Genomic DNA, 14,573 nt, shown 5'->3' on the forward strand with positions numbered 1-14,573 from the left:
CGCACTATAAATATATTTCAACTTATTTATGGCCACTTTTCGATGAGGGCTTATTCGCGTTTACAGCCGGGTTATAAAATTTATGGCTACCTCACACCCACGCCCGCAGAGGTCGAGGGTCGAGGGTCGCAAGTCGCGAGTCCGAGGATCGACGGCCTGTCCAAAGAGCGAGAGACACGCGAATTCCGGGTGCTGCCCCGGGAACGTGCCGCATTTATTTTCTTGGTGCGTAATTATTTTTATGACATTTTTGTTGTTGTGTGTTTTTTTGGTTTTTACCTTCTTTTCGCTTCCTGTTTGTTGTTTTTTTTTCGGCTAGGGGAGCCTGGTCCTTCGCTTGGGTCCGTGTTGAAGTGTTGGCATTTGCCAAACAAATTAAAAGCAAATTATAACGAAGCAACGAAAATGAAATGAAATGAAACGATATTATCAGCCCACCCCCTCCCCCGCCGGAAAGGACACACCACCAGAAGGACAAACTAAATTTTAGAATCCTACTCCTCGAGCTCCTTCAGCCGCCCCCTCCTGCTCCTCCTGCTGATGATGATGGTCGTTGGAATTTTAATTTCTGTGTTGTGCTTTTTCCCTGGGACGACACGGCGGCACGGCGGCACGGCGGCAATGCTGCCACTTAAAGCGATTTACTTGCAAATCTTTGGTAATGGATGGGTCCCGCACCAAGAGCCAAGGTGAGAAACGTGCCCGAGGACCCCAAGGAGCAATGGAGTGGACTCGCGGCAAGTTGTCGGGCGAAACGTGCCTGACGTTGGACATAAATTAATTTATTGCGTGCGCGGGACAACAGAAAAACAAAAACAAAAGCACAAACACAAAAAAAACAAAGTAGCGAAAAAAAAGGAAGAAAATAATAATATGAAGGAGGGGTGGGGGGGAAGAGCGACATAGATGCGACTGAGGGCGAAGGAGGAATCATTGAAGCGTAAAAATAATTCATTGCATACTTTTGAGCGGCGCTGTAATACTCGCCTAAACTTTCCGTTTAATATCGCTAAATAATTAAGAAATGAGATACTGCGACCCAGAGATAACCGTTCGAGGGTGCAGGGGGAGGGGGGGGGGGAGAGGGGAGTATATTGTTTCCCAGGGAACCACCAAAGAGCGTCAGAGAGAGGTGGCCTAAAAGTTGGGCCTACAATTCATTGCATACTTTCGGGCCGCCGCCATTAATTTATAGAAAATATTTCATGTGTATTTTGCTATTTTTTTTTTGTTTTTTTTGTTTTGCACTTACAACGAGTTTTTTTGTTGGAATTGTGGCGGCTGCTGTCGTCGACAGCGGCGTTCCGGCTGCAACGTTCACGGGCGGACTAATCGCCTTGATAGTCGCCTGCGGCGCTGGCGGCGGTGGCAACGGCGGTAGCTGCTGCGGCGGCGGCGGCTGTTGAAAATACTCCGCTGGCTGCTTCACGTAGAACAGATTTACTCCAAAGTGTGAAATTTTGATCGGTTTTATAGCAACACTTTCGACAGGAAATGTGATGTGGACGGCCGACGATGGATGCGTCGGTCGGTCGGGTCGGGTCGGGTCGGGTCGTTCGGTTGGTCGTTCGGTTCTGTTGCGGATCGGTTCCTCGATTGGCAGGCAGATCCCTTACTGGCAGATGTTTGCTGTGGCTGTGGATTCGCTCAATGGATTTCGCTGTAGTTTCGCTGCGGTGCTTTGCTTTTGTTTTGGTTTTCGGTTTTCGGTTTTTGGTTCACAACTTTTTTTGAGAAGCTCTTTGGGTTGATTTTCCTTGGGTGTTTCCTTCTGATTTGTTTGTTTTTGGTTTGGTTTGTTTTGGGTTTTTGTTTGGGTTTTTTGTTTTTGGTTTTTTACACACTACTAAAGCTCAACGTTAGACAGTGCGACAAATGTCTGGCTCCTGCTCTGTGATTGCGCTTTGCACGTTTCAAAAAAAATTCACACAATTGTCAATAAAACACTCAAGACTCGAGAAGATATTTGGATTTCCCTTTGGATTTGATCGGTTTTTGATATTTGCAGAGATACTGATACTGATATTGATACTGATTCAGCGACTCTGGGATTCTCTGATTCTCTGTTTCTCTGGCTCTGACTCTGGGCTTCCGTGATTCCGTGGTTGTGATGTGGCCGCTCGGGTTCGTTTGTTGTGACTACTCGAGAGACGAGGAATGGTTGGGTTTTCCTTTGCTGGATTGCCGCTGGCGTTGGCGTTGGCGTTGGCGCTGGCTTTGGCGTTGGCGTTGTGGCGCTCAGTGACTCCTGTGGCTTCTGTGGCTCTTTGTTGGCTGCTGCTACTGCTGCTGCTTTCTTGCTTCACTAGGCTACTTGCACGGAGGACTTTGAGACTCTGAGGTACAGAACGCAACGACTGCTGGACTCGCTTGTCTGATAACGACTGAAGGACTCTCGCGAATTGCGTAGGATTTTTAGCAACAGCCAAAACGCAGCAGTCTCGGTCTCAGTCGCTGTCGCCATCGCTGTCGCAGTCGCCGTCGCTGCTGGCGTCGCCGTTGTCGGTATCGTTGGCTTTGGCTTTGGCTTTGGCTTGACTCTTGCCTCAGTCCGGAGTCGGAGGCAAGAGCGGCAGCAACAGCGGCAGCAGTGGCTGTGGCAGAGGCGGAAAAGGAGCGCAGAAGCATTACAACAACGGAAGTAGCTAACAGCACCAGAGAGCGACGGCCACAGCGAGAGCGACAGAGAGGCAGATACAGAGAGAGAGAGAGAGAGAGAGAGAGAAAGAGAAACAGCACAATGCACCCCCACAGGCTCTGGAATGGAACTGGCGGCACTGGCCGCTGTTAAGTGCTGATGCGGGCTCCCGGCCAGGGTTGTCGAGTCTGTTAAATGTTCCCCAAAGCAGGAAGTCCTCGAAGTGTGCCCAGGACGAGAGTGTGAAGCGATCGTTGGGGCTTGGAGAGCCCAAAGAGCTTCCCCTATCGATCCGATCCGATTCGTGATCCTTTCATTGATCCAACAACATTCACTTTCAGGCAACAGCAGCAACAGTGGAAGCAACAGCAGCAGGAGAAATCAGTTAGCAGAGCGAATCCTATGCCCCAAACTGCAGCAGCAGCGCCACAGATAGATAGAAAGAGAGAGAGAGAGAGAGAGAGAAAGAGAGAGAGAGAGAGAGAGGGAGAGGGAGAGTGAGAAAGAGAGGGAGAGCTCCACTGCCAGAGAGTATCCACAGAGAGAGCGAGAGAGTTCTCGAGTGCTCTCATGTAGAGAGAGAGAGAGAGAGGGAGCAAGCGACCAGCCTACGCGCGTCATTGTTGCACCTTTATGTTTGTTTTCGTGGGTGGCCCGCACACACACACACACACACACACACACACACACACACAGTGGAGCAAGAGAGATGGGGCGATGGATGGCGATGGCGATGCCTCGCAATGGCGCAAAAACAAACAACAATAGCAAGTCGTCGTCGTCGTCGTCGTCGTCGTTGTCGTCGGTGGCAGAAATGCCCATGTAACCTCTACAGAGGGTGTCGTTGTGCGAGGCACCCGGCTGTATGGGACTCCACGATGGGAGAACAATAACAGGTGATGCCCGGTGAAACTCCAGCGGACTCGCGAGTCGCCTCAAAGGGTTACCACCCGCAGACCAGAAAGCCATTCCTCAAATTTGATCGAAAGGATTTCCCTAGTTTCCATTTTTGGGGAAGATTAGGCCTAAGCATCATCATTATCCCCTACCCCTCCCTCTGTCGCTTCTCCTCGTTTGCTCTCTCTCTCTCTCTCTCTCTCTGTGAGATTCTCGTGCACGGCTCTCGTGGCATTCATTCTCCTCTATTGTGCTGGCTGTGCTGGTTCTCGGCCTGGTGTCTCGTGCATTGGTGAAAGTGTCAACTTGACATTGCCTGGAGTGCACGCGCCACCGCTCATACATTCACACACACACGCACACACAGCAGTGGCTCTCACACCCACACACCCACACACACCGACATACACCGTGTGTGTGTGTGTGTGTAGAATCCGCTTGCGTCAAATATTTTTGCCTCCTGCTTTCTGCTTTCTTTGCCCCCGGGGCAGTTTTTGCAGCAAGTGGCTCTCTCTCTCGCTCTCTCTCTCACTCCCTCTCTCTCTCTTTCTCGCTCTTCCGCTCTCTCTCAGCGCATACTCTGTGTGGCACAGAGTTTCCCCTCTTTTTTGGCAGGCAGGCAGCAACGACAACGACGACGACGACGACTGCGACGCAACGTCTGCGTTGTCGGCATCGGGGCATCGGGGCATCGGCGACTGAGGCTGCTGCCATGGCAGCTTTATCAGTGCCGCCATGAAATGTTGTTCCCGGAAAATAACCCAAAGGAAATGCTGCACACACGCACACTGTGTATGCCCATACGTGTGCGTGTGTGGGTGCCTGCGTGTGTGTGTGTGTGTGTGGGAGAGCAGCAGCAGTGTGGCACTGTGGCTGTGGCAGCAATAACTGTGTACATGTAAATCCTGGTTTGTTTCATTTGCCGATTTGGAGCCACACTCTACCGCCACCCCACTGCCCCAACCCCTCTGCCCGCCCCACTGCCCGCCCCGTTTGCTGCCTTCTGCCGCCGGCACTAACTTTGTACGCTTGATGATGATAATAATGTTGCCCCTTTGCCTTGCCACACGAACCATAGAAGCACTGAGAACCAGAGCCCACAACCTCTGACCCCCCCCAACACCCCCCCCGAACTCCAAGCCCGCACCAATCGAATACCCAAAAACCCAGACATCGTCTATGGAAATTCGTATGCCGATTTTCGAGCGATTGCAATTGATTTGTAATGTATTTCATTGTTGTGTATCGCTGTATCTGTATCTGTAGCTGTATCTATGTGTGTGTGTGTGTGTGTGTTTGGAGATAGAGATTGGGGGGGTGGGGGAGCGAATGGAGGTGGTATAAAATTTGTATTGATTATTTCTATTGCCTTTTGTTCCATCGTCAGAAGAGTAGAGTCGATGCTTTGTTCCAGCGTCTAATGATAGCATTGGGGGCATTAAAAATGTCATACATGCCGCATGCCCCTCCACCACCGTTCGCCATAGGTTTCGCATGTGTGTGTGTGTGTGCAACAATCCAAAAAATCATCATAAAGAGAGCAACTTTAAGAGCAGAAAGTGGAGCACAGGACAGCCCATGGAGGCGGCACTGCCGTGGCGTGGCATGGCATGGAGGCAGGTGCAAGCTGCTGCCGGATAAATTGTAAACTTTGGCCGCAGCAACTCCGCCTAGACACGCACCATGGCGGGGGAGGAGGGCGAAGGGGGGCTACCATCAGGGGAATTGGCATGTGTACAAGTCAATTATGGGTCAAAATCCGCACAGGAGCTGGGGGACTCTCGATTGGAGTCGCCCCAGTCTGAGGAGATGAGTGGCAAACACTTGAAGCAGCTTCTGCTTCCGTTCAACGCACATTTTTATGAGTTTTTCTCCTTTTTTCTGTGTGTTTGTTGCAAGATGAAGGAAAATCTAAGGATGGCTAAGCATCCATCGAGCATCCCAGCCATTGGCCATTGCAAATGAAACATGTTTGGCTTTATCGCATTTATTGACGACTCCGCTGGGACGCTTTGCTTGCCACGCACACACACTGCCACAGATCAAACAATGCCACATGGGAGGAGGGATTGATACGGGACAAGGAAGAGCGGGGGGCGGTGGGGCGTTCGCTATCGAGCAAGCACCAAAAACGGACTTATAAAAACATTATTTTATGTGTGTGTGTGTGTGTGTGTGTGGCAAGGAGTGGAGCGGGTGCCCGAGTTAAGCGGCAAACAGCAAACTAAAATCACTTAGAAAAGCATTTCCACCGAAGAGAGAGGGAGAGAGGGAGAGAGCAATGATGAATGTGGTAGGATCTACTGCTACTTTCCACTTTCTCCTATTCGCGGGGGGGTGCGCAAGGGGGACGGCAATATCGAACGGCTATTGTGGCGGACTATCGATTCAAAAATCGCATAACTAATGAAGTTTTTTGCTAAAGTTGTGCCACTCGTGCATAATATTCATATTTGATGGGGAATGAATAAGTTATGAATGGAATGGAATGGAAACTACTACTTAGGGCAGAGGAGGAGGAGCCAGAGGCCTGCCCCACCCCCCCCCTTTTGGAGGTAGTACGTCCGGCCGCATTTAAACAATTTTGCTTGTTAAAAGCTTACGCGTCGCACTTTACTTTAAACCACACCAACAAATGCCACTTCATTCGCTTAATATTTGTGGCAGAAGAGGCAGCAGGAGGAGGAGGAGGAGGAGGAGGGGGAGCAGGAGGGGGGCAGGAGGAGGTGCGGCAGGAGTAACATGAGGAGCGGGAGTGCCACACACACATAGCAGCAGCAAAATCACACACATCCTTTTGCCATCAATTCTCTGAGCAACAAACAAACACACACAAACACACACACGCACACCCCTAGTTAAGAGACACGCACACACACACACACAGAGAGTGGGGGGGGGGGGGCATTGTAGATGCCACAACACGCAAAGCTCTTTTCACTACAAAACGGAAGTACATAGAAGAAGGAACCGGGAACCAGGAGCCAAAAAGGAAGAACAAGGCAAAAAAGCAGGCCAGCAGAACAGTGCAAAAAGCTACTGTGGGAGAGAGGAGGAGCAGGGGGAGAGGGACAGGGGATAGGGGGGATAGAGGGGATAGGGAGAGAAGCTTAGAGTAAAAATACTGTGGCAAAAACAGAATCATAGGTGGGTGCGAAGACCGGGCGCAGGGGGGATGGGGCTTTCGGCAGGTGGAAACACGAGAGCAAAAAGATATTCATTCTATCGTAAAATAGCCATTGGGGCAGCCAGCGGCATGTGGCATGTGGCATGTGTGTGTGTGTGAGGCAGGCAGCCAGCGCCAGCGCCAGCAGGAGGTCTCCCGCCTGTCCAATGCAAGAGTGTTGTGGCAAAGAAAAAATACAACAAAAAAAGAATAAGAATGAATGAATGAACAAAAAAAAAAAAACAAGCGCCAAGGCACTCCTCTGGTCAGCGGATAACAGAACATAAATAATAACGACAGCGGGAGGAAGCCAACGATGGCGAAGGCATCTTTGCCACACACACATGAGGCAGAACGGCGTACAGTATATCTTAGAGCACTATGATTGCCCCAGGGTGGCAGCAACGGCAGCACCTCACTTACATTAGCGGGGGAAATCAGTGGCCATTTTCCACTTTTCCAACCGCCAGATCCATCTGCAGGCGGGCATCCATTTCTCCAGAGAGAGAGAGTCCTAGAAGCTCCTGCGATTCCGGACCAAAAAAAATTAGCCACCACACCGATCCCAGCCCATATCAAGGCCAACAATCCACGGGCAGAGAGGGGCCTCAATTGAAATCGAGCATCGGCTGCGGCCCCAGCTGGACGACTTCCTGGCGTATCCTTAATCGCCATGTCCTATCGGTTTCCTGTGCCCCCAAAATGTGGAATGTGAACGCGTATATAACTCATTTATTTATTTATTTATTTGTGCGATACACAGATGTGTGTGTGTGTGTGTGGGGCCAGGGGGGGTGCCAGGGGGAGGCTGGGGTATATATTTTTATTCATTTTATAAACTAATGTTTGACCAACAAATGAAAAGGCCGAGTGTTTTGCTGGCCTTCAAGGAAACTCGAGATTGTTTTTTGAGAATTTTCCCCCCCTTCTCGGTGGGGGTGGGGAGGGGGGACTTCTCCCCTGCGTGCATTGAAGCTTGCGTTTGATTTAATAGTTTATTAAGATACGCGCTCAGCACCGAGTGCAGATTAGGGCGAGCGAAATTTGCTTTGCGGTTCGTGCTTCACCCCACCCCACCACCGCCCGCCCATTAGCACTGCCACGGCCACTACCCCCCCCTCACTCTTCGCCACATAACTACTACTACCCCTCGACGGGCCCCTCCCCGCCCCCGCGCGCCACTCAGCACCAACCCTAGACACTTAAATGCGACGACCACTGGATTTTGGCTGTGGTTTATGGGCTTGAGCTGGGGCATAAATAGATTTTGGGTTTTCGCATTGAAGAGCGACTAGCAGGAGGGTGAGGGCAAGAGGAAAGAGGGAGGAGGACTTTGATAGGGGGGCGGGGAGGGGCGGGGAGGGGATAGTCTGTAAGTAGTCTTCTTATAGAACTGTTGAATTCTAAAGAATTTCTATTGAAAGCTTCCGGTATTGAAGCGAAGGGAAGTATTCTTTTGTGCCTGATTTCCATCATTTGTATGGGTATTTATCTGGTATCTGTGTGGGTTTCTCCCCACAGTTACACGCATATTGATCTGTCGGGAATCTAAAGAGCATCCAAAGAGTACCCATAATGGCGTACATCCTTCTTAGGGATTTCAACTTCCAAGACCTCATGCTTGCCTTCAATTATCTGAAGACATTTACCTCTAGTTTGGTATCTGTCTAGTATTTATCTGGTATTTTTACGGTATTAGGCACATGGTATATCTTAGATAAAGCCAGGGCTATTGAACGCCTAGTCTGTAATACGTTTCGCAGTTATTTTTGGTATTTATCATGCAGCTCTTCCCCCGAAAAGCTTTTCCCGAACCTGTTATAGCTTTTACCTGTATCTGGTATTTTTTCAGAACTTTTATACAGTATTTTGGTATTAATCATGCAGCTATCTCCCTGAAAAGCTTTTCTAGAACCTGTTATAGTTGTTACCTGTTGTATCTGGTATTTTTTCGGGTTTTTTAGACAGTATTTTGGTATTAATCATGCAGCTATCTCCCTGAAAAGTTTTCCCGAACCTGTTATAGTTTCTATCTGTATCTGGTATTTTTTCAGAATTTTTAGATAGTATTCTGGTATAAATTTTCGAGAGCATCTGGCGGTTGAGATTAGGCGTTCCTCTACGAGAGGTTTAGCATTTAATTAGTAAAGTATTTAATAGGTATTTTAATGGTATTTTGTAGGTATTTAAATGGCATTTAATAGGTCTTGTTTTAAGTTAGAGAACAAGCCGTAGTCCAGATGGTATTTGGTTTCATTTAGCTCTTAGCTGGTATTTGTTTGGTATTTATTTGATGTTTTCCAGTATTTAAGGTATTTTTTGTGCCAGCATCTGATTTGGGAAACGGGCAGAGTTCTGTTTTTAAAGCTGAATGAACACAAGTGAATGAAATTCCCATCCGTGCGTGCGGTTCGGCATTTCCTATGGCATTCCTCTCGTTTAGTATTTATCTGGTATTAATGTGGTATTTATGTGGTATTTATCATGCATTGAGTATTTATTTTCCGATTTATCTCAATGCCACTCCACCCCCACCCCCCTCCCAACCAGTGATTGCTTCATTTTCATTGGCAATTTGTTGCACACACGCACACACACACACACACACACACACACGGAGAGAATCGGGGAATCCAGAATCAGAAAGCGAGACGCGAGGCGACGCGGAGGCGAGAGATGAGACACGAAACGAAACTCATTTAAAAAGCTCATAAATTAATATTTTCACGCTTTAAATGCCACAACATTGCAGATCGCAGACACACACACACACAGACACACACACCGAGGCACAGACACACACACACACGCACATTACGGGTGCCGTGTGGATGCTAGACGATTAAAATGGCTGTTAATGACAAGTGAATGTTATAAATTACAGCAATGAAGGAAATTTGTTCCATCCCCACCCCCACCCCCACACACACAAACACACCTACAGAGGACTCCTCTCCATTTCACCCATTGGCGGGCTGTCATTGGACGGATGATGAAGGATGGAGGATGGCGGATGGAGAAGGATGATGGGGGGCTGCTTGTGCTGCTTCTGCTTCTGCTGCTGATGATGATGGCAACTTGATGGGGCACTGTGTGTGTATGTGTGCGTGTACGTCTGGTGGAGACACCGAGGCCTGCCTAATTATTTAAGATCAAGGAGACTACTGCCATGCCAGGAGTGGGGCCGGTGGGGGGGGGGGGGGGGCTGCCATTTCAAGTCAACGCCAAATGCCAAACAATGGAAATTAAGGGCCAAGTCCGAGTCGAGCCCCGATCTAATGATGTTGTCTCTGCTCCTCTGCTTCGCCGTGTCCTTTGGCTATGTTTCAATGTTATTAATGATGCCCCATATGACACACATAAACACAGATGCACAGATGCACAGATACACAGCTACACAGCTACACAGCTACACAGATACTCTGCCCCACGCACAGACACCTCTTTTTTTTGTGTTTTTGGCATCCATTGCCTTTAAATTATGCGCCATATTTTCAGTCGAGGCTTTTTTCCCCCCCTTCCCAGGCTCTTCGTCGCGTTTAGGCAGATGTCGGATGTGGTATGCTTTTCCCCTAATACACACACACACACACACACACACACCCACTGAGGGGGGCGGGCGCGAAATGAACGATTGAACCAGCAAACAACAGCAACAACAGCAACGACTGTGTGGCAGTGGCAGGATGACGACGATGCCAGCCAGCCAGCACACGGTGAAATCAATGTGTGTGATTTGCCAATTATGTGGGTTATACGTGTATCTGTGTGTGTGTATGTGTGTGGGAGAGAGAGGGAGAGTGGGGTATTGGCCTCGTCATTACCGCTGTTTCCATTTCCGGCAGACAGCAGAGAAGCGCAGGCTTCGATGTCAATTTCATAAGCAATTTACGCAGACATCGAGTCAAGGCGAGAGAATCGAAGAGGAGGGGCGGGGCAATGAGGGGGCAAAGAGCAGGAGGAAAGGTAGCGCAGCGAAAGATAGAGAGAGAGACAAAATCCCATTCGATTTGCCAACTGTTGAAGGGCCCCGCATCACATTTTTCAAGTGTTTTGCTGTTGCGGGCTGAAATTTGTGAATCCATTGTATAATTAACTAATTTTGGATTCAAAGAGACACACAGAGGGGGAGGGGGGTAGGGGGAGGGGGTACACTCCCCCACTAGATATACGGTGGTGGAGGGGCCTCTGCTGGTTCCTAATTATTGTCCTGCCATAAACAACTGCAAAGATACATCCAAAAAAAGAAAAGAGGGGGGCCACAGCCATAGAGGGAGAACAGGACAAAAGTAATGGCCGCTATAATTCACAGTTACTTATTGTTTATCTGTTCGTTTTGGCCAGCTCAATGTGGGCCATAACTTAAATGGTGGCCAAAGCAGCAAAGGAATCCTTCGGCTCTCCTTTTTGTCTGGGTTTCCCGGCGTTCGATTTTATGGCAAAACCCAAACAGCCAACCACTACACCCTCCAACCCCCCCTCCCCAAGCCATTCTTCTGCCTCATTGTGCTGTGCCTCATGCCCCTGCCCCTGCCCCTGCCTCTGCTCCTCCCCGAAAGTGGCATGGTTTGTCTGTGATTTAAATGATGCGAATTAATTTGGAGAATTTTCAATCTACCCCTCGACACGCCCCCCTCTCTCTCGCCAGCTGCAACCTGTGCAACAAGGTATGTGGCAGTGGCGGGTTGGGTCTATAAAAGGCCAAGCCAGATGCCGCCAGTCCCTGCAGGGATTACCGAAGGGAGGGGAAACAGGGGCAGCTGTGCGGGCTTACCCTCACGTCCAATATACCCTTCGCTGCAACAATGGGCGGGCGGCAGCGGCAGCGAAAGATGAAAAAGGAAAGCGAGGAAAACAATTGCCAGGCTGAAGCGAAAACAAGGCCAAGGAAAATCTCAGTGTACACATAACCGAAAGCCAAAATCGTGGCCATAACTATGTGCGGCATTCACAGCGAGAGAGAGAGAGAGAGAGAGGGAGAGAGAGAGAGACAGAGAAGGAAATGGCAAACAGACAACAAAATAAAAAACACAACACAGAAAACCAACAAAAAACAAGTCAAAAAAGTCAAAAAATACAACAAAAAAAAACCAAAAGGCAACACACAAAACAATGCAGTTCGAAGGGTGGCTGGGGGGGGGGGGGGGGGGAGGGGCACGGAGGGGGGTTGTGTGCTACAGACGAAAAGCAGATTGCATAAAAAATAGTTGAAGAGTCGGACAGCAGCAGCAGCAGCAGCAACAAGAGGCAGCCACCACATTTGGTGGCAAACATCTCTTTTGCGGGCGGCGGTGGGGGGGAAGCGGCATGCAGTGCCAGTGAGGGGGGCTGTGGGCTGTGGGCCGGCAGCAGGAATTGAGTGGGCGAAAGTTTAAACAACTATTTATTATAAAATAAAATACAACAAAATAACCAAATGAAATAAAGGAGGAAGCTGCGGCTGCGGCTGCGGCTGCGGCAGGACGAGCGTAACGAATGACCGGAGCCCTGGAAGGAGCCCACAAGGAGGACGCAAGAGAGAGAGAGCACTTCCCTGGTATGCCAATGCCAGGCAATCGGTGCTTTTGGGGATCCATTCAAGGCCATCCAAGGGCTATAGCCTCCCCACGATCTTTGGGCACTGAATCCAAAGAAAATTGTACCCAAAGTGGCCTCAAAGATCCACTAGAGGAAGCCTTCCTCTGGATAGACTTCATTTTACAGGGTATAAAAACTATTTAACACATTCACACACACACACACACACACACACAGGGGGGAGGGGGGAGGGGCATGAGTGAGGGATAAATGGAAACAGACAACAGCTGAGCGTGAAGGTGGCACGGCATCAGCGTTTTTTTTTTGGGACAGCAGGGGGCCTCTGGCCAAGGCAGACCACAGCAGCGGAGCTGCGGAGCAGGAGCAGGACCATCCAATCCATCCATCCAGTGCACAGATGAGAGAGCACACAGCGGATGGAGCCTTCGCTCGAGAGCCAGAGCCAGCGCCAGAGCCAGCGCCAGAGCCAGCGTCAGAGCCAAAGGAGCAACTTTTACGTGAAAATGTTCAAAATTTAATCAAATTAAAGTGAATGCGCCGCAGGCGAACATATTTCGCACGCGTCCTCTGGATGGATGCTGCCGCTGCCGCTGCTGCTGCTGGGAGAGGGAGAGAGACAAAGAGATATTCTGCTGCTGGTGCGTGGAGGAGGAGGACGTGGCTCTGGTGCGGCTACGTTCGCTACATTGCTGCGGCGTAAGTTTAATATGTAAATTGTTTTTACTCCACTCTCCTGGCCCCCCACACGCCCCTCCCCGCACACACACACACACTCGCTCCACGCCCTGTGGCAGCGGCCACCCAGCGGCATCGACATCCCACTCGACATTAAGTGGTTATCATAGCCATTTATGAGGCTGTTAAAAAGTATCTCATTAAACATAAATGGCCGCTCGCTCAACTAGAACAGGAATAGATACAGATACGGCCGTAGATGCAGATACTCCCCGCAAAATATTGACTCTCCCGCGAGAGAGAGGGAGAAAGAGAGGGAGAGAGGGAGGGAGAGGGAGGGAGAGCGAAAGCAAAACCCCGAATTCTGAATCCGGTATTCTGAATCCTGAATCCTGAATCCAAAAAGCGGTCGCAGATGTTTCAGCGGTTTTCATATGTGGCTTGCATGCATGCCATGCCCCAAGAGGAAGGCCCCCGTGTTCAATTCCCATTTTATCCACACACACACACACACACACACACACACACACACACACACACACACATACGTGGATATTCTACCAAAATTCCGTTTACCTGTCAAACTTTTGCCATTTGTGGCCAACATATTTTGAAGTTAGCCAGCACCCCCCCACCCCACACCCCCCCCACCCCACACACAGCAGAGCATTCCTGCCCCTTCCATCCACCATGGAGGGGGGCCTGGGGTCTGTCTCCGGCGAGGGAGACATCCCCCCATCCCCCCCCCCCAACGTTTATGCCTAAACTTTGTCAATTATTTGCGGATTTAACATTTTGTAGCTGGTGCGGATTTTGATTTTTGATTCGAGTTTAAAACAGAGCAACAACAATAACCATAACCGAAGCGGGGGGAGGGAGGGGGGGGGGGGTGGCAAGGAGCCACATCCTTGGACTGGAGCTAAAATGTATCCCATCGAGGACACGAGGGAGGGCGAGGAGGAGGTGAAAAAATAAGAGACACACTTCTCAGAATTGAATTGCAGAGCAGTATATAAAAAAAAACATTCTTCTTTGGGAAATTCCCATCCAAAATTCATTCGAAATTGAACCCAAATTAAAGCTGCAATCACGAGTCGAGGCCGAGAGAGAGAGAGAGAGAGCTCTCCGTTCGAATTTCTCCAGAAATTGGCATTGCCAGTGGGCCAGAATGGGTAGCGGCGGAACGGGGAAGCAGAATTGCTGGCCAAAATGTTATATAAAATATTATTGAAAAGAATTGCATTTCATAGGAATATCCTGGCACGAGTAAACATGGAAATCTTCTTTAGCCTTTTCACCCTTTAACATTTTCCATTGAAAGGGAATTTTACTCGCAATCTTATGGAATCTCAAGCTGGCTGAATTTCTCTCTTTAATCGAGATCTATTCCTTTAAGCTCTGTCCTTGAGACCTCTGCATTCTCTCTCTGTCTCTCTAAGGTCTCTCCTCTCTGAGGAATTTGTTATTTAAAGCCACCAATGCCACCAGGTATCAGGTTGCACCATCAACGGTGGAAGCCCCAAATATATTTTTTGCAAATATTCATGTTTTTGATATTTATTTTGGGGGGTGGGGGTGGGGGTGGGGGTAAATATCAAATAACTATCAGTGCCGTCGCACAGTTGCAAATGCCAGTTGCAAGTGCCGAAGTCACTCGCA

The 14,573-nt window shown here is 49.4% G+C and overlaps 1 protein-coding gene across 7 annotated transcripts in view; it reads right to left on the reverse strand.

Moving 5' to 3' along the window:
* The window catches only part of LOC108152147 (RNA-binding protein Musashi homolog Rbp6), a 190,252-nt gene that overhangs the window by 79,527 nt on the left and 96,152 nt on the right, over positions 1-14,573 (reverse strand). Inside the window, exon 1 of one of the 7 annotated variants that reach the window (XM_017281263.2) lies at positions 1,253-2,389. The exons of the other annotated variants lie outside the window; for them this stretch is intronic. The gene's annotated coding sequence lies outside the window, so the exon portion shown is untranslated. Of the gene's footprint in view, positions 1-1,252; positions 2,390-14,573 lie in introns of those variants that run through there. 7 annotated transcript variants of the gene reach the window in all.

Source organism: Drosophila miranda, chromosome XR, assembly GCF_003369915.1.
Source record: "Drosophila miranda strain MSH22 chromosome XR, D.miranda_PacBio2.1, whole genome shotgun sequence".
Classification (NCBI taxonomy): Eukaryota; Metazoa; Arthropoda; class Insecta; order Diptera; family Drosophilidae; genus Drosophila; species Drosophila miranda.